Here is a 21065-nt window from a genome sequence, read left to right as displayed (position 1 = left end):
CGTGACGTCACAGGACAGTGCTGCGGATGGCTCCGCCCTGTGATCACGATTGGCGGAAGGCGACGGCGCAGGGCCAATAAAACGGCTCGATTGGAAGTGACGAGGACGGGAGGATAAAAAGGCCCTGTTCGGGGTCGAAAAGGAAGAGGAAGAAGATCGGTACCGAAAAACTGTTCTGGTGGAGGTTGTTGTGCTGGGAGCATGCTTTTTGTTGGGCTGTTTTCGATCCTTGTTTCATCATGTCTTGGAGCCTTGCTGAGCCTCGTGCCTCACCTTGGTTGGCTCTGGGGTTCTGCTGGCTCGGAGTACGGGGTCGAACGGCGGGCGGACCTGCCTCCCTCCCCCGCTCGCAATTTGGTGCCAGAACTGGTTCCCTGGCGGCTGTGAGCGGACTTGCGCCAAGACCAGGAGGTCGACAGCACCACGGTTTCTCCTGCCCCCCCCCTGACGAGAGCAAGGCCAGCTCGTCCGACGCCAATCCAGGGACTGTTGCGTCCACACCACGGTCCAGCCTGACCACCAGGAATAGCTACTGTGTGTGTGTGTGTGTGTGTGTGTGTGTGTGTGTGTGTGTGTGTGTGTGTGTGTGTGTGTGTGTGTGTGTGTGTGTGTGTGTGTGTGTGTGTGTGTGTGTGTGTGTGTACCTGACGCCTTAGAGGGTTTGAGATTTGTATATTCATTGGAATTGTCTGCGTTTTCCCCATGCCCGATCCCACACCATCCCGTCGAATCGCCCTGGATCCCTCTTCTTGCCGAGTCTTGTTATTTCTGGTTAGAGAAATAAACGTCATCAACTCAGTGAAAAGCGACTCGTGCCATCCTCCTCGTCCCGTTTGCGGTAGAGCGATTAGGACCGCCATCTTTGGGTTATAAATAAATAAACCGCCTCCATCGTTTCGGCTCATTCTACGTTGGCGGGACTGTTCAAGTCCCGTGGACATCACAATATATATATATATATATATATATATATATATATATATATATATATATATATATATATATATACATATATATGAGCCTTTCCACAGTAATGGGTAACCATTGTGTTACATACATAGTCCACATTAAGTGTGTCCAGTTTATCTTGCAAATGAGAGGAAACAAAAGACTGACCCCTCCACTACTGGAATCCAACAGCAAGAAGATAATCTAACCCAGCACAATTTATTGATGGGGTGTTCTTCGCGTATAGTGTATGCTCTCGTAGTGATGATTATTAAACGACCTCTGACTGGCCCAAAGAATTCTGTAACAAACGTGACTTTGGACCGCAATCGGAAAGCCAGATTTTTGTACAGCTTTTACGGCGATATGGACTTGCCACTAATCTTATCCTTTGTTACACATTTGTCATTTAGGTTAAGTTATGTTATCACAAAAATAACAAGACCGTATTTTTAAAGCTTGTGCAGCTTGAGCATTTTGTTTCTTTAATGACGAATTGACCGATAGCATAACGATTGTTACTTTTTTTACATTACATTGTTATTGTTACATAAAGTCTTTTTACACATATAATCTAAACCAGTCTCAATCAAAAACGTATGTGTTCATATAAAACTCTTGGTAAATCTATTTAGTTTTTAATATAACACTTAAGACAAAGATTTATTTCCATCACAGTGAATAAAAATTTATCTGCACACTTTAATTTTAAGACAATCGCGGTTTTTGCTATCAATAGTATATATCTACATTTATATACACCTAAAAACATGTTAGTGGTATTCTTTAGCATACTTTAGGAATTCTGTGATAGCTCCTGAAGATAAGACCCTTAAATGTAGCATATTACTGTGGAACAGCCCATATATGTATATGTATATGTTTGTTTGTGAACCTACTCCCCTGAGCTCTTTGGGTTAATCACCACAAAACATTATGGGATCACATTATCTCCCCCAGTGCACCTAAATAGGAGTTTTAAATTGTCTTTTTCTCACAATTCATAAATCGTAAACACCAGAGCTGCCACCTGCCGCCATCTCAGCAAGGGTCGATCCATATATGCAATGCTTCATAAAAAGGCCATTTTCTTTCGGATTTCAACCCAGATACCGATATATGTGATGAGGTGATAACCTCCGATCGTCAAATATAGTATCAAATGTGAAAAATAACTGTCAATTAAGACCTCACCATGATCTGTAAAATCGGCGAAGGAGGAGTCACGTGACCTCCCAAATGTGAGAATCATTGAAAAACCGAGCAAAGTACAAATACAATCCACACATCGATTTAAAGGTAATCTTACTGCTCATCTAAAGACGTAGCTAACAAGGGTGAAAACAGTTTGTAGAAAAAAAAAAGTTTGCCATCCAAACTAACTTCACCAAATATACACCTCAAATATACATGCATCGTATTATATTAAAACCATCAAGTTAACACCGTGATTCGATTTGTGATTGTAAATTGATCATAGATGTTTAACATATTTCATCATACATATCTCACCTCGAATGATAATTTTTTTGGAGTGCGCATTATTGGTAGAAACGGGAATTCAGCGCAAAAATTCAGTGAGGAGATATTGTCGTGAGTGGAGCCGGTAACCCTGGCAACCGCTCATTATCCCTCCCCCCGGAGCGAGGGAGCGGGATATGGTGATCGTCGGGTTTGTTACTTAAGGCCCGGTCACACCTTGACGTTTTAGCCAACGTATGCCGATTTTTGAATTTTTTTCTAAAACGCTGGCACACGTTGAATACGTTATGGGTAAGTTTTGATAACATTGAGAGCACGCTGAAAAACACTGCCATACGTCGTTGTACGCTGGCTTTAAACGTTGTACTTTTTGGTTGTCCTCAAATTTTTTCATGTTTGAAATTTCACGACGTATGCCGGCGTATAACTCACACGTTCCGCTACGCTGGCCACAAGTTGTATGCACGGTCTGCGATCGTTAACAGACGTCAACACATGCTACTTGTAAGTTAATCATAAGTTGAGACACGCCGAGGTAATGTTTAGCGTACCCGAAACTTATTTCCAACCTATGATTAACGTGTTGTTGGCACGTTACGCGATCGTTGACAGACGTCAACACATGCTACTTGTAAGTTAATCATAAGTTGAGACACGCCGAGGTAATGTTTAGAGTACCCGAAACTTATTTCCTACCTATGATTAACGTGTTGTTGGCACGTTACGTGATCGTTGCCACACATCGACAGACGTTACTTTTAAGTTACTCATAGGCTGAAAGACGTCGGTATAATGGATCGTCCTTGCATCAGCGTCCACGGCCACGGCCAGGACACTTATTTGCAGCATTCTTCAAACTTTTCTTCGGCATGACGAGGATGTTCACACTTCGATGTCAAGCTTGGCTATGATTCCAATTGTCCATCGGCAGCGTCTATTTAAAATAGTCGAGTTTGAGCGTTTTAACACGTTCAGAAGAAACGCTTCAAATTTCAAAACCCCAGCGTCAAAAAACAAAGGCGAGTGACAGCAATTTAAATCGTTCATTGTAAACAATGAAAATAGCTGAATGGTACCGTTTAAAAGTCGTTGAGTGTAAAAAAAATCCAATTGTTGAGCGCAAGCGTCTACTTTCAATAGTGGAGATGCAGCGATTTAAATCGTTGAGTGGCAGCTTATGAATAGCAAACCCCACGTCACCGGCAAAGCTAAACTGCCGCACGATATGGATAAGTTAGGCTATCGTTGGGCATAGTTTGTGAACGCCGGCTTCACGATAATTATTCGTTGGTATATCGTATCTATAAGTAATCAAAGCGCTCTATGCACATTATTAGTTCATTGTGCATTTGTCCAACCCGTTATGAATAGACCTAAATCGTAAAAACAAGCTATAGCTCATTGTTGAAAAAGCCCCATAAAAAATTAGCCGCGAAGAACTTCGAACAATGGTGAAAAGATGTCTCCTATCCGTGGACATGCGGACGCAAGGAGGATCCATCATAACCCACACCCTCCCCCTCACACTCACCTACTACTGCCAACATGAACAAACTACTACTAATACTAATACTAATACTAATACTGATACTGTTACTGCTGACATGGACATCGACTCAAAAAGGACTCGAAAACACTGTTGGGTTCCCCTTTTATGAACAGCATTTTTATATACCAATTCCCAAAACCGCTGGGAACACGTCTTTATATGGCAGTTGTAAGCTAGAAACACGTTCATTTTTTTTTGTCGACCGGAAGACGTCATTGGAATACGTCTACATACGTCAATGTGTGTTGGGACTACGTAAAGAATTGGTTCAAAGCACGTCAAACATAAGTTAGAAATAAGTTTCATGTAAAAAAGACATTACCGCGACGTGTTTCGACTTATGAGTAGCTTATAAGTAGCCTTTGTGGACGTGTGTAAGCGTCCACATATCGTGTGTAAAACTTATCCCCATCGCATGCGGAACGTATGTCATACGCCGAGTATGTCCAAAAATTTTGAACATGTTTAAAATTTCTTGACGTACTCTACTTACTACGACTTATGACAGCGTACTTTAGCGTTGTACTCACGTATACCAAACTTACTCATACCGTATTTGACGTGCCCCAACGTTTTAGACACATTTTTCTTAGGTCGGCATACGCTGGCAAGATCGCCAAGGTGTGACCGCGATGTTGTCACTTCCATTTCTAGGGCAGTTATGATTCGAATCGTTGTGCGTCAGCCTTTTAATAGGCTACGTCACGACATCGTCGGCGATGCGTGCAACGCGCTATGCCTAAGTTAGACTATCGTTAGGCATAGGTTGTGTAGGCCGACAACAGGTTCAGCATTCGTTGGTATAAGTTATCTATAACACAACGAAACGTTCTGTGTCCATTACCAATGCGTTATACATAAGACTAAGTCGCTATGAATACGTTTAGAATCTTTAAAAAAAAACATCAAAAGTTCAACGTAAGCCAGCGTTTTAGATACATTTTAATACGTTGCCATCGCTGGCTAAAACGTCAAGGTGTGACCGGGCCTTTAGCGAAATCTTCGATTTTGTCAAGTATGTTGGTCTGTTCGGTTTGTTGGTTTGTTTGTTTGTCCGGTCGTCTACAGCCCAAACGGCTGGACCAGTCGTTGTTAAATTTTTACACCTGATAGGCAATCCACCTGAGACGGTCCGCGTCCAAACCCCGTCTTAATCAGACTAAACGTCGCGACGTGACGTCACACAACGTGAAAACACATTTTGAACAAAACTCAGTAACCGGAAGTCGTAGCGACTTCCTGTTGACGCCAAAACAAACTTCAATGGAATATCTAAATGTTTTAAAATGCATGTTAGTACAAATTATGCACAGTTTTCGCAAGCGTATGACGTCAAAGTTTTTAGCTGTTGGCGTGATTTAAAAAAAATTTATATTCGTTCTTCAGGTCACAATTCTTAACCGATTTGGATGAAATTTTAACAGCTGATAGAAATCCACAGTGCAAAAGGATATGTGACTTTTGGTGATGTTCAAGATCAGGATCTGGATTCTGCATCACTTTATATTATCGCCCATTATAAACCAATGGGGAATTTTGTGAATTACACATGGCTATTTCTCAAACATTTTTGCACTTATTATATTGAAACTTATACTGTCTATTTATACATGTAATATTAACAAGTGTACAAGGTTTGATCGAAATTGACCTAAGGTCAAGGTCAGGGTCACCCAACACATGAAAAAAACACATATAAAATACATATTTTTGTTTTACAACATATTTCAAACCTGATAACGGGATCGTAAAGCTGGTTGAAAAGCAATGTTCCTAGGTATTTTCAAATATTTTCTTCGATCAGAATGAAGGCAACAAGCACCGATGATAAGTTGTTGAATGTCACATGGTGGCTTTAAATGAGTTGTGAAAATTTTCCATGTGCTGCCATTACCATGCCAACGCGCGCCTGATAATTGTTATTTGTGACGTCGCGTCATTTTATTAATGTACGAACAAATAAACACCACACATTCCAGGACAATACAGCTTGGACCACCACAAGGAAAGGTCAACTAATTCGCCAAGTGTCGTGCTAAGCACGATTTTTCATTTGTCTGTTTGTTTGTCTGTCTGTTAGCAACTTTACGGCAAAACAGCTTTCGCAAACACTTTCAAATTTAAGCCACAGGTGGGCAATGAACCTTGGACGACCCCATTAACTTTTGGGTCCAATTGGATCAAAGGTCAAGGTCACGAAAAGATCAAAATCGTTTTTCGCTCATAACTTCGTCAAAAATGATCTGATTTACTTCAAACTAAGCTTATAGTGAACCTTATTTTATTTGTCACTTATAATCCTACCCATTCCCGTAGTGAAAATGCATATTTGTGAAGATCGGTAGGGTCCGAAGTTTTGGGGGTCATGGCCATCGGTCATAATTACAAATTTTCCATTAAAGCTAAAACATGGTTACGAAAATACAACTTTACGGGAAAACGGCTGGCTCAAACACTGTCAAATTGTATCCACAGGTGGGTAATGAACCTCGGACGACCCAATTAACTGTTGGGTCCAATTAGGTCAAAGGTCAAGGTCAGGTCACGAAAAGGTAAAAATCGTTTTTCGCTCATAACTTCGCCAAAAATGGTTTAATTGACTTCAAACTAAGACTAAAATATTCCTTATTCTGTTCCTTATAATCAACATTTAGGTTAAGGATGTATCAAATTTAAATTTGATCCCCAAAATAACTTTATGCCTTAAATGGGCGGGATTTGTTGTGCCTGGCACCACTTGTTTTTTTTTTATTTTCAAATGGTTTCTGGCCACGTCAAAAATGACATAAGCAACGTGTGGGGGTTGGGGATTGGAAATTGGTGGGGTGTGTGTATGTCCAAACGTTATTGAGTTTTACACTTACAGTGGGTTGGGGGTGTTTCCAGAACCGCTATGTAACGACCTTTTTTCGATAATTATTAAAACGAGCTATAAAAGGACTTTTTGTGCGTTTCTGGGTGAGCTTTCCCGAAACCTTGAATGACGTTCTGATTGATCATTTCTCTATGAGCCATGGCTTTCCCAAGAGATCTCACTGTAAGCTGGTCGATGGAAGAAATAAAAAGTGATGCCACCTCCATGAGAAGAGGAAGAAGAGGCTGCAAAAGGAAAATAGGTTGTCCATCTCTATATATATATATATATATATATATATATATATATATATATATATATATATATATATATATATATATATATATATATATATATATATATATATATATATATATATATATATATATATATATATATATATATAACCAAAATGTTTTTTTGTTTCTGACTTTACTGCTTTGAGCTCCCAAAGCTAATTCACGACGATACTTTCTACGATCAGAATTTTAACCACGATGCACCTAAATTGGTGTTTAAAACGGTCATGAGGAGGTCATTTGGCCCATTATTGTCGTGTTGCACTCCAGAGTTAATTTATTTACAAAAATGAGGTAATTTCTTTACAACAGCTTCACTCCTTTACACCCTGTATTGTCTGCAGACACCATTAGACCCTTTAATACCTATTTAGACCCTTTTGAGACGTAAAGACCATCTTCGGCCCTTTCAACAATTTTCAGACCTAAAGACCTTTTTAGACACTTTGGACAATTTCAGACCATTTGGACACCTCAAACCGCTTTTGCTCTTTTGCTCTTAGACCCTTTCAGACATTTAGACCCATTTAAGACCCTTAAAACACTTTAGACCCCTTTTTGACCTTTTAAGACCCTGAACCCACATTAGACACCTCTACGAAAAAGATTTCCCTGAAAATCGTTTTTGATGATGTTTCTCGTGCACCATTCGCATTGCATCACAAGTTGCGATGACGAATCAAAACTGATATCCCGAAGTGAAACTGATGTCGAAAAGTGAAACTGAAACGACTGATCTATGGATCATCAAATTGGAAACCAGAATGAAATGCTGTGAGAAATACTGAATGGAAATTGCCGAAAGCAAAGCTATGGGGAGGAAAGAGAGGGGGAAGGTTGGGGACGGAAGAAGTAATGTGGGGAGGGATAGATGCCTGCAGGTGGTTGGTTGGCATGGAAAGAACTTTGGTGATCTTCCGTCAGGCGGTAGGCCCAAAATGTGCCAAAATTCGTTTCCTCGCCAAGCTTTCATAACATCACCCTCACACCCAAGCAGTACTTTGAAGTACAACAAGCATGGATTGGAAATCTTCGCTGGTGGAATGGAAGAAGGTTGCCAAGGTTACTAGCTCCACCTACTGCGATATATGCACACTGAATATTTACACTGAATTCCCGTTTCTATCAGTACACACTCAATTGAGGTGAGACGTTGCTCATTTGAGGTGAGACGTCAATGAACCCATCAGTGACGGGTACCCTCCTAATATAGCCTGGTGTTGGCTTAGCAGTTAGGGTGGTGGCTTGGGATCCTAGGGTCCTGAGTTCGAGCCCCGTTGGCCACTGAATTAACACCAGAGGGTTGACTCAGCCTGTCATTCTTCCGAGGTTGGCAAAATGAGCACCAGAGCAACAATATAATGGTAATAGGGCCACACTGCATTTGCAGAATCGCCACGCCCTGAACCAATGATGCAACCAGCAGCCAAAAACGGCAGCACATGATTGGCACCCTCCACATAAATACATATATATATATATATATATATATATATATATATATATATATATATATATATATATATATATATATATATATACACACACACACACACACACATATATATATATATATATATATATATATATATATATATATATATATATACATACATATATACATATACATACATACATACACATACATACACACATACATACCAGCAAATACAACCCGTCGCTTCGCTGACGGGGATGTTAAGGTGTTGGTTCTTGGGTGGGGGGAGGGAGGATGAATGAGATGGAGATAGGGGGAGGCAGAGAGGATGGAGGGAAGAGGAGAGAGGGAAAGGTGGTGAGTGGAGAGAGAGAGGATAGAGGGAGGAGGGAGGGGAAGCTAGGAAGGGGGAAAGAGCGAGAAGGGAGTGGGGAAGGTGTGGAGAGTGACAGCTCACCAAATGTTGCTATACACTGCGGGAGGGAGGGTGCGAGCAGGGGGTGAGAGAGAGAGAGAGACAGAGGTGTGAGAGGAGAGTGCTGCATTTTATTGGGAGGGGGGTGATGAGGGGAGAGAGTGAGGGGGGGGGAAGAGAAAAAAACAAAGGTGGAAAGGTGAGGGGTGGAGGTGGGGTTAGCAAAGAGAATGATACTGTATCCATCCATCCATTGGGACCATACTCTGTACAGAGCATTGGTCCTGCTTAGGCAGTCTTCTTGGCTATTGGGCACAATCCTGGATGGGTTGCCACTCCTACACAGGATACCACACTCATTTTGACAACCTTGGTAGGATGACAGACAGAGTCAACCCCTCTTAGTATTAATTCAAAAGCCAAGTGAGATTTGAACTCAGGGTCCTAGGATCCTAAGCCCACCACCATAACCATTAAGCCAATACCAGGCATATGATACTTTATGTTATGCTTACTGACTGAACACACACACCAAAAAAAAACCTCATGTCAGAAAAGCTGTACACACAACGACACAACAGAGTTTGGAAAGTAATCTGTTGGCACATCTGCAAAAACATTGATATCCCAGTTTGCAGAAAATTTGTGGGAACATGAACCAAAAGCAATCATTGAAAACATGGAATTACCACTCATGTACGATCGAATGATCCCATCAAGCGTGAACATTGAAAACAAATCATTGTAACGAGATATCATACTTAGGTACAAAAATAGAGAATAAGGCATTACAAATTGAGATGTTAATCAAAGTAATTATGGACTAAACGATACAGAAATCAAGAAAATCACCAAATACCAAGACCTCAAGAATGAAGTGAAAAAATCCTGGAAGCTGAAGTGTGCCAAAATTGCACCAGTGATAGTTGGAGCTCCAGAAATGATGATGAAGAACCTCACAGGTATATTAAAAACCATCCCTGGAAATATTACTACAAACGAACTACATTTGGAAGCTGTCCAAGGCTCATGGACGATCCTGAAAAAGTTCCTCCTGTGTGTGTGTGTGTGTGTGTGTGTGTGTGTGTGTGTGTGTGTGTGTGTGTGTGTGTGTGTGTGTGTGTGTGTGTGTGTGTGTGTGTGTGTGTGTGTGTGTGTGTGTGTGTGTGTGTGTGTGTGTGTGTATACAGTACATATATATATACAGAGATGCCAACTTTTGGAAATCAGAATTAGGGAGGATTTTCAACCGACACCAAATAATGTGCGCAAAGCGCACATCTCGAGCGCGGAGTGCTCGACCCTTGCGGCGGGGTCCAGGGCCCGCCTTAGGGCCCTGCAAGCTCTGGGGTTCTAGACGCTCTCTCGTGCCCTCTGAGCCCTATTTTGGAGCATTTAACATGTTAAGAATTCCCACTTTTGAACAAAAAAGGGGAAAATTGTGCACTTTTAATGTTACATGTATGTTAATACTAGTAAGTTAGGGGACAATCAAAGATTAACAAAAAGCACAAAAGAAGCAATATTTTTCTTACCTTACTGGCTGGTACTACTGCTGCTTGCTTTTTCCATGGCAGCTTTGCTGAGTGACAGCTGTGTGGCTCTTTTAGCCCTTCTGATTATGTCTTTGCTGTATTCTCTCTCTGGTAGCAAGGGGTGCTGTCGATGTCACCATCACCGCCACTAAACAGACAGGGGAATTTCTTGATGAAAACTCCACACAGTCAAACCCCACTTCTTGGTGTAGCTCAACATCCAGCACCTGAGCACGCTTACATCTACATCATCTAGCGGCCAGGGTTTTGAAGATATAATTGCAGGCTTTCACATAATATGAGCGAACTGCACTGAAGAAACCTTGGATGTCTGACTCACTCAGAGTGAAGGTGGATTTCTTGGAGACTCCTTTGTTCCCTTATATACAGTTTGGCATCGTTCCCAATCATGAGGTCCTCATCATTGTTCTGATGATTTCTGTCAGAGAAGGGTACATTTACCAGAGCAACCGATGACACCGATGGTTTCAAAAACCGTACGAAGATATCTTTCAGAACATCATTCAATTCTCCGTGCAGCAGATGAATACAGGGATCGTCTCTTTGGAGCAGAAGATTCCCTTCTCAAAAAGCTTGTTAGCATATCGAAGGAAGAAACAATAGAGTTTTGTTTGTGGAGACAAGCACATCCTGTTGACACGTTTTTCTCTAGATTCCTGCACAGTGTTTGAGGAAGATGCGCTTTTAGTTGTAGAACTCGTAGTACACTTAGCCGCAGGGCGATCACACTTGCGTTTACTGCCAGCAGAAGAGGTCAGACTCGTAGTACCAGATCCACTCTTTACGTTTGAGGAGAGAGCTCGAGGTAGGTGCAGCCAAGGAAGAAGACCTCTGATTCGAAGGTTTTGCTGAGCTTCTATCAAGTGATTTGGCAAAAGCAGAACTTAATTTGGGTCCTTCTTTGCCTGTATATGGAACTATCACAGTCTTCTCGACTCTGAAGGGATCTGCTTTGTAGATGAACGTGATGAAGGGCCGGTGATGCTACCTGCTCTCAGCATTGGTTTTGGTGCTGTCCCTGCTGTCTTCTTCGCAGCAGATACTGCAGTGGTAGTGGTGAATGCTGCTCCACTAGTGCTTGATCCTGCAGTGCCAGTACTGGCAGTAGATACAGTGCCGTCCTTCTTGCTCGTTGTTAGAGTCTTGGCTACAGTTGGTTGCATTTTTCTTCGTACTTCTTCTTTGAAGAAGACGCGAAGTGGCTCCCACTGTTCAATCAGCCTGTCTAGGCACTGACCAAGGGACAGCCACCTTGTTGCGACATGGTTCAGAATCTTGTGTGTCGGGGCATCACAGAGTTCTTGCAGTGCTTTCACTCCTTTGACGCGTTTACTACTTTTGTCCAAGTAGTAGTAAATATCGATGAGAAAGTCATCTAATTCAATGGGTAAGGCCTGAGCCGCGTTTGGCCGTATTGTGCATCATATGGCAAGGGCATCCCATGATGTAGCACTCTGGATTTTGTTTGTGGATATAAGCAGCGACTCCTTTGTGCTTGCCCACCATGACAGAGGCATTATCAGCACAAAAGGAAACACAATTTCCCCACGGAATTTTCCTGTCACTGAACTCATGATCAAGCAGTTTGAAAATGTTTTCTCCAGTGGAATCTTGTTTGCACGCAGGCAAACTTAGCAAACCTTGCTTCACAATCCCAGCACTGTTGTCATGGTACGAAATCAGGACAGGATATAGCTGGGCCTCACCACTGTCATTGCTACCGTCTGGAGCTAGGCTAAATGGAGCGAGTCTAGCAATATCGGCAACAGATGAAGCAGTAACATTTGACAACTCACCAATTACACTGGTCAACAACAAATTTGTTGTCTGCATTTTTTAAGCTGATTTAGGACGAATCTGATGCGCTGAATCCAAAACTCACATTAGTTTTGTTCAATCAGGTCAAGTTTTTGAGATATGGCCACATGTCGTTTTTTACATTTTTGTTCACATGTACGCATGTGTGGAGCATTTTAGAAGAAGTTGGTGGGGGTAAAATATCATGTCAAATAATTGTTTTAATTGGAAATAATATGACAAGAAGTATTCAGGTACGATAGTTCTGGGTGATTATGTCGAAAAGGGATCAGTTTGAAGTCATAAAACCTCAAAATCTTCCAAAATTGGTGAGGCAAAGCATAAAGTTCGTGGATCATAACTAAATTTAATGGGGCAGATTTTGTAATAATGTGATACAAAAAAGTTGTATTTCTTGAAATAACGAACTCTGAAGAATGTACAATACCTACATGCGCCTAATTTATGACATGCGCTCTGCTCAAGCTTGGAGTGCCACAGTACGAACCCAAAGATTGGAGACTGTTCATTGACAGCAGCAATCGATCACTGAAATGTGTTCTGCTACACAACGGCAACCATTTTGCCTCTGTACCCATCGCTCACTCGACTACACTGAAGGAGAAGTATGAAGCGGTGAAGTACGTGCTGGAGAAAATTGGTTATGATCAGCTTAAGTGGTTTATTTGTGTTGACCTGAAGATGGTGAACTTTTGTTGGGACAACAGTCTGGCTTCACCAAGTACCCATGTTTTCTGTGCATGTGGGATAGTAGGGACCGTGCTCAGCATTACACGAAGAAGGACTGGCCTGTGTGGGAGGAATTGGTGCCATGCAAAGAAAGGAACGTCATCAACGACCCTCTGGTGGACAGAGACAGAATACTCTTCCCACCGCTGCACATCAAGCTCGGCTTAATCAAGCAGTTCACCAAGGCTCTGGACAAAGATGGTGACTGCTTCACTTACTTGTGCCAGGCTTTTCCAGGATTGACCATGGAGAAGTTGAAAGTTGGCATCTTTGATGGTTCTCAGATCCGTCAGCTCATCAGAGATCCAGAGTTCAAAACTCAATGAACGAAGTGGAACTGGAAGCGTGGAAGACATTTGTTTTGGTAGTGAAGAACTTTCTTGGCAACAATAAGGCCAGAAACTACGCAGAACTTGTCAACAACATGCTGACTGCTTTCAGAAACCTAGGCTGCAACATGAGCATCAAGATGCACTACCTATTTTCACATATGAACCGGTTTCCTGAGAACCTGGGTTCAATGAGTGACGAGCAGGGGGAGAGATTCCATCAGGACATGAAGGAGATGGAGACCAGGTATCAGGGTCGCTGGGACGCAGTCATGATGGCTGACTACTGTTGGAATCTGAAGAGAGACCTCCCTGCCGCTGAACATTCCAGGAGTTCGAAGAAACGGAAGTTCAAGCCCTGAAGTTTGAACAGTGGTGACGCAACATGCAATTTACTTGTACTTACCTTTATCAATGCCCACCATTCAGATGACAGTAATCGATGTTTCTAACATGTAATCAATAAATGTTGTTGGAAAAACATTTTTTTTTCTTAAAAACATGTTTAGGATGATATGTGTTGACAAAAATCAGCTGATAATGCCACAAAAATGTAATTGATTTTGTCACAAGATCTGATTTTTTCAAATAAACTTAGCACAAAAACCTGACCTGATGGAGAGAAACGGATGCCATTTCCTGATTCAGCAGTGCCAGAATACCCTAATTCACTAGTAGAAATCTAGACAACATTCAGAAAGTAAAAAATTGTTGACCAGTGTTCTTTTTTTCTTCTTTGTTCTTGTTCTTTTTTTTTTTTCTTTTTTTTTTCTTGCTTTTTGTTCTTGTTTTTTTTTTTTTTTTTTTTTTTTGTTCTTGCACATCTTGCACATCTTGCAAGTTTTTGTTCTTGCACATCCATACTTTGAAGAAACTTTTGAATCTGGAAACATCTTTTGAAATAGAGGTCCAGCATGATCTGAGACTGATATGGGCAAGTTATGTTCCACAATAAATCCACTAAAGAGAAGTTCCGCTCGGGTAACATCCTCTTCCTCGCTTGTCCCTTGTTTGGTGAAATAATTCAGAAGTGTACCGGTACTCGTGCTCGAAGATCTCTCCTTTGCAATGTCTGTGTGCCGTTTGCTTCCAACGTGCTTCCGAATATCATCGCGACCTCCGTGCTCAACTGAAATATCAACGCTGCATACTGTACAATACGCATGATGAATTCCTCTTTCAGACTTTCGAATACACGGGTATTGAGACTGTATTCGGTCTTGTTCTTCTGAGACCATTTCTTGATCTTCGTAAGCTTCTTTTCTGCCATTCCGTAATCAACATCGAGGGTTTGAAGCATCGGTAACTTCGAAGTCGATGTACCACAGCTGCAGCGCGACTCGTAGAACTCTAGCGGCTGTTAAATTAAACACCGCACGGTGGTCGCGACCGCCGGGCTGGTACGGGGCCCAGCTGCATGCAGTGAGCGTATCGCATGCATATACACTGTGCATACATACCGCATGCACTGTATTGCACACATACCGCATGCACTGTATTGCACACATACCGCATGCACTGTATTGCACACATACCGCATGCACTAAATCTCAGTGCATGATCGCATAAGCGAGATCCAGACCCAATGTTTCGCTGCTCCTCATTTGAATTTGCAATTTTTTACGTACAATTTGGTAGCAGCGAACGTTATGGAGTTACCACATGCTATACGTAGCAGACGATGCTTTTCATTCAATTCTCATACTAGTACATTCTGATTAGTGAACAGTGCAAAAATATCAAAATTTCGGGAGGATAAGGATAGTGATCGTAAGGGCGGGAGTTTGGGTGAATTTTCGGAAGCCTCCCGATGAAATCGGGAGGGTTGGCATTGCTGTATATATATATATTACAAAATTATATTATTATAAAATATATATTACAAAGATGCTGTAGTTCATTGTTAATGATTCATGCCAATCTAGTAAAGAGATCTGGAGCCTTTCTGTGAGGAAGGAAGGAAGCATGGTTGGTTTTATTGTGTTTCACCTGAATATTTTTATTTCATTTGTTTGCGGTAAGTGCTTTTTCCACTGTTCCACCTCCGCTCTTTCCATTCTTCTCTTCACGACATGTTTTGTTTTGTTTTTTTCTTTAATATCTGGAATAGCAGAAAGGCCACACACAAATTGGGTAGGAAAGTCTGCGTTTGCAAGAAAAAAAATAATGTAAAAGAAAAAGAGTTAGGATCACGGTGGCAGAAGTTCAAATGCTCTCTTGACAATCCACCACTCAAGTGTGACGATGCAGTTCTATCGATTTGAGAAAAAAAAGACAAATTCCTTTTTCACGAGATGAGAACCCTGGCACAAAAAGAATGCAACTGATAGCTATTTTGGTGTAGGAATCTGAGAACTTGTCTCATGAGGCAAGTATGATAGGTTTGATTCTCGTGTCAATGTGTTCCTGTCTGTTGTAGAATTTACAATAAAAAAAACAAAACATTGTGTTCATTGAGTTTTGTAAGCTGGAGAGACTGCAATCTTATTTTATCATCCACCTGGCACTCACCATATAGCAGTCTGATTAGGAGTCAAACAAACTGAGATAGTTCAATCACTTTACTTCTGAGCAATTCAAAAAATATCTAGAATGGCGCTCGGTTGAGTGCATAGCTCCGCCAAGCTGATTAGTTTACGTTTTGTATCCACTGATAGGCCAGATCTGGATTCGGACCTGAACTAAAATTTAATCAGCTTGTTCTTGTCACCTAACCAAGTCACCCACAATGTTTTGTCTGAATCCATCCACAAGTTTTTGAGATATCCTGCTATATGTCGATTTTGGCCCAATCCCTTAATGGTGAAAAATCGCTTTTAAAATTCTCAAATGCAGATCCAGATTCGGATCTTCACCAAAATCTAACCACTTTGTCCTTGTCACATACGCAAGCTCTCCGCGAAATTTTGAGAAACCGTCCACAACTTTTTGAGATATTTTGTTCACAAACAAACAAACAGACAATCAGAGGTGAAAACATAACCTCCGTCCACCTTTGGTGGGTGGAGGTAACAACAATAAAACAACGACTTGATTTCAAATTATAATTGTGCATATGCTGCCACGAAATATGTTTACAAGTAGGAATATGTAAGACAATATCTATTCATATTTCAGGTATTTCCTCATTTCCCTTCCACAATATTACTTTGTCATCCATCTGCCTTTCTTTTATGCTGTCTGATGAATTCCCTGTCCCAAACTTAGCATCCTGTATATCACTGGCATTTATTCATTTTATTAAAGGAACAACAAAATATTTGGTTTTCTTCATTCTAAAAAACAACAGCCACCAAATATGGCCCTTTATTAAAGCTTAATGGCCACTAGTTGCTGTGTCTCTAATCTGACAATGTATAACACGACAACTCGAGTCCCTGCCAGCAGGTGTGAGTGTTCAATATGTTCAACAAATGACATATTCCTAATTGTCAAAAACAAGCCAACGATTTAAAAAAATATATTTATCATCATAAGTATATAATGAGCAAGAACATATGTAAATGTAGGATGTAGTACAGTCTATACACCTCGTTATACAATCTTTTGACAAGTCTTGGACCATTTTAAGTCTATCTTTTGCAAAGCTTTTTGAACGTCCTACACACCTTCCTCTTGGTTTCGGAAGAGTCGATGGTGGATCAAATTATTGCCATTTTTATGTTCATCCAATTGTGTGAGGGTGTCTGTTGTCATACCACAAAAGGATAGTCTTAATTCCAAATATCTTTCCTTTCTGACGATTGTCTATTTACATAATTTACAAGAAACTCACTTTATTAACAGTGACTTTCGAGTAAACCCTTGTGGAGCGCACTCAATTTTTAAAACACACTGGCAGGATAGCCGAGAGGTACGCACCCTCGCCTCTGAGCTGTTTACCCTATTTTGGAATCTCAAGCGAGCTATAAACTGTCATCCTGGTGTTCTGCAGGAAAGGCGAGCCATCAATATGTGTGCCGTCCATTTGATGGACATTAAACTGGGTAACCCATCTGGTAGCATTAGTTGGTGGACGTTAAATTATATCCCATGGTGTTATTCACAAAGGGTAATCTAGTTATCGCCAACACCAGGAACAAACTACAAATTATTGCTCAAATCTACAAGGGGCACAGCATCAGCGACACAACCGCATTCTCAACAAATGATGCTACCCGCATCCATGTGCTGGTATATGAAAGAAAAAGAAGATTAAAAGAATGCTAATTACATCTTAAAGAAAACCGTCTAACAATTTTCCTTGGTGTGACCTTCCACTTTGGCAGACCTTCCACTTACCCATGTTGCTGAATTCAGAGCCCAGAGGTGAAAGGAAAAATAAGATAAAAGATTGGCGCATAATTACAGTAATTTTGCTAATTAACTGTAGATGGTCCCCGAACGATGGAACAATGAAGGTCACAGTCCCAAAAAAATCAATAACGGCACTCAGTAGAGCGCATACCTCCGGCAGGCTGAACAGTTTACATCTTATATGTCATTGGGAGGCCGGATCTGGATTCAGACCTGAACTAAATTTTAATTGGCTGCTTCTTGTCACCTACCCAATTCATACACCAAGTTTTGTCATAATCCATTCATAAATTTTTGAAATATCATGTTATATAACGTTTTTGGCCCCATCTCTCAATCTCACGGTGAAGAATTACATTATAAACTAGAACGGGCACTCATAGAGCGCATACCTTCGCCGCCACTACTTTTTTTTGTTCTTGGTATGAGTGTGGGGAACTGGTTTCATATGAATGGTCTTATGACACAAACCACATATCTATAATGTCATGACCCCCCCACCCGACTTTCGGGGGCTACGGACTAAACAACAATTAACTCACGTCGTTTTGGCGAGTCTTCACTCGCAAGCTCGGTGAATAGAACGTTTCAACAAGAGAAGGTAATCTCGTTTGATGCTGGTTTCATGCAAATCGAATAAGAATTGACTGAGTTATGCCGAAAACCGCATATTTTTCAAGGGCGTGACCCCCCCCCGACATTTTACCCCAACCGGTGACATGTGTTATGACGTCATTGTGTCACAAGATTGGGCATTAAATTCTGAACATTTTGGTGCTGGGTTCATGTAAAGCGGACAAGAATTGACCGCGTTATGACAAAAAACGCATATTTTTCTAAGGTCGTGACCCCCCTGACCTTTGACCCCTAACCGGTAACAAGAGTATGGGCGTCATTGTGTCATATTGCATATCACAAGATGAGGCGTTGAATTCTGAACATTTTGGCGTTAGTTGCATGCAAATTGAATAAAAATTGACCGTGTTATCGTAAAAAAGACGATTTTGACCTTTTCGTGACCTTGACCTTGACCTTTGACCCGAACGATCCCAAAATCTAATCGAATGCTTCCTGGCTAATAACCAATCATCCCACCAAATTTCATGCAATTCGGTTTAATACTTTTTGAGTTATACGAATCACAAGATTACAAATAAATAAATAAATAAATAAATACACGCCGACCAAAACATAACCTTTCGCAGAATGCGAAGGTAATAAAATCGAAATTTTTTTGAAAAAAAAAAAATTTTTTTTTGGACCAAGTCCAAAATCTAATGGCATGATCCTTGGACCATACCTAACCCCTCCCCCCCTCCCCCACCAAGTTTCGTCGAAACCCGTCCAGGAGTTTTTCCGTAATACTGTTCACAAACAAACAAACAAACAGACAGGGGTGAAAACAGTAACCTCCGTCCATCTTCGATGGCGGAGGTTAATGAAAAAATTCTCGTGTCTGGATTTGGATCTTCACCAAGATCTCATACAAGGGTATTTGGCGACCAAGGCGAACCTTCAGCTTTGCGCACCCACCTCTCCCATCCCTCATGGGGGCCACTATTAACTTTTGAAAATGAATATTGTGCATTTATATGAATAAAACTTCTGCATTTATGAACAAAGATTTATTTTACACCAGCAAATACCAACCGTTGCTTCACTGACGGGAATGCTGAGAGGGTGGGGGGAGGGGGGAGATAGGGGAGAGCGACAGGAGTGGGGGAAAGAGAGAGAGGAGAGAAAGAGAGGAAAGAGACAGGAAGGAGGAGTAGGAAGGAGAAGCGAGGAGGGAGGGGAGCAAGGATGGAGGAAGAGTGAGGAGGAAGGGAAAGTGAGGGGTGTGGGAAGGGAAGGCAGCGAGAGGTGAGAGGAAGGGAAGGCAGATGTGCAGTGGAGCATTAATTATGATTCATACTGTCTCATCAAAATGCTTCTGAAAAGAATAACAGTGAATATGGAAACAAAATAATGCCTGAAATCCATTTTCTACCAGTCATATGAAAAATGCTGCCCAGAGACAAATACTGCCAGGGCACGTCCAGAGACAAGCACTGCTTGGACACGAGCAAAGACAAACACCCATCCGGACACATCCGGAGACAAGCTCCCGTCAAGGCATAAATACCACCCGGACATGTTCGGAGACAAACACCGCCCGGAGACGTCCGGAAGCAAGCTGCCCAGTGACAAACACCGCCCGGACACGTCCAGAGAATCAAACTCACATCTGCACATAAATACTGCCCTGACATGTTCAGAAACAAACATCGCCCGACGCATTCGGAGACAAACTCCCGTCTTGACATAAATACTTTTTGGACACATTTAGAGAGAAACTCCCGTCCAGACATAAACATCGCCAGGACGCATCCGGAGCCAAGCTGTCCAGAGACAAGCACCACTCGGACACATCCGGAGACAACCACCACACCGGCGCGTCCAGAGACAAATACCACCCTGAGGCATCCAGAGACAAACATTGCCCTGACGCATCTAGAGACAAACTCCCATTTTGACAATTTCTGCTTGGACACATCCAGAGACAAACTCCTGTCCGAACATAAATACCGCCAAGACACATTCAGAGACAATCACTGCCCAGACGTATCCGGAGCGAAGCTGTCCGGAGACAAACACTGCTCAGACATGGGCGGAGACAAACTCCCATTCGGACACGTCCGGAGACAAACTCCCGTCCAGACATAAACACCGCCCGGACACGTTTGGAGACAAACACCGCCCAGACGCGTCCGGAGGCAAGCAGTACAGTGGCAAACACCGCCCAGACACGTCCAGAGAATCAAACTCACATCCGGACATAAATACCGCATGGACACGTTCAGAAACAAACACCACCCGGACATGTCCGGAGACAAACACCAACCTCAAGTGTCCGGAAACAAATATCACCCCGACGCATCCGGAGACAAACACCCATCTCGACATAAATACTGCTTGGACACATTCAGAGAGAAACTCCCGTCGGGACATAAAAACTGCCCAGACGCGTCCGGAGCCAAGCTGTCGAGAGACAAACAACGCTCGGACACATCCGGAGACAAACACCACGCCGACGCGTCCGGAGACAAAGACCACCCTGAAGCGTCCGGAGACTAAGATCGCCCAGACGCGTCCAGAGACTTAAATCGCCCGACATGTCCGGAGACAAACACCGCCCCGACGCGTCCAGAGACAAACATCGCCCCGACGCTTCCGGAAACAAACATCACCCCATGTCCGGAGACAAACTACAGTCTAAACAAAAATACTGCTTGGACACGTTGAGAGAGAAAAATCGCCCCGACATGTCCGGAGACAAACATCGCCCCGACGCTTCCGGAGACAAACATCG

General features: G+C 42.1%; 1 long non-coding RNA gene across 4 annotated transcripts in view; it reads right to left on the bottom strand.

Annotated features, from left to right (window-relative positions):
* The window catches only part of LOC147032717 (uncharacterized), a 95409-nt gene that overhangs the window by 53900 nt on the left and 20444 nt on the right, over nucleotides 1-21065 (bottom strand). For 2 of the 4 annotated variants that reach the window (XR_015055312.1, XR_015055310.1), the window contains exon 1: nucleotides 15407-15932. The exons of the other annotated variants lie outside the window; for them this stretch is intronic. This is a non-coding gene — a long non-coding RNA (uncharacterized LOC147032717). Of the gene's footprint in view, nucleotides 1-15406; nucleotides 15933-21065 lie in introns of those variants that run through there. 4 annotated transcript variants of the gene reach the window in all.

This window comes from Eptatretus burgeri, chromosome 2 (assembly GCF_056783735.1).
Source record: "Eptatretus burgeri isolate ZD-2024b chromosome 2, Ebu_testis_v1, whole genome shotgun sequence".
Classification (NCBI taxonomy): Eukaryota; Metazoa; Chordata; class Myxini; order Myxiniformes; family Myxinidae; genus Eptatretus; species Eptatretus burgeri.
Note: the sequence above shows the minus strand (reverse complement) of the source record. Positions and strands in the feature narration are given on the sequence as shown.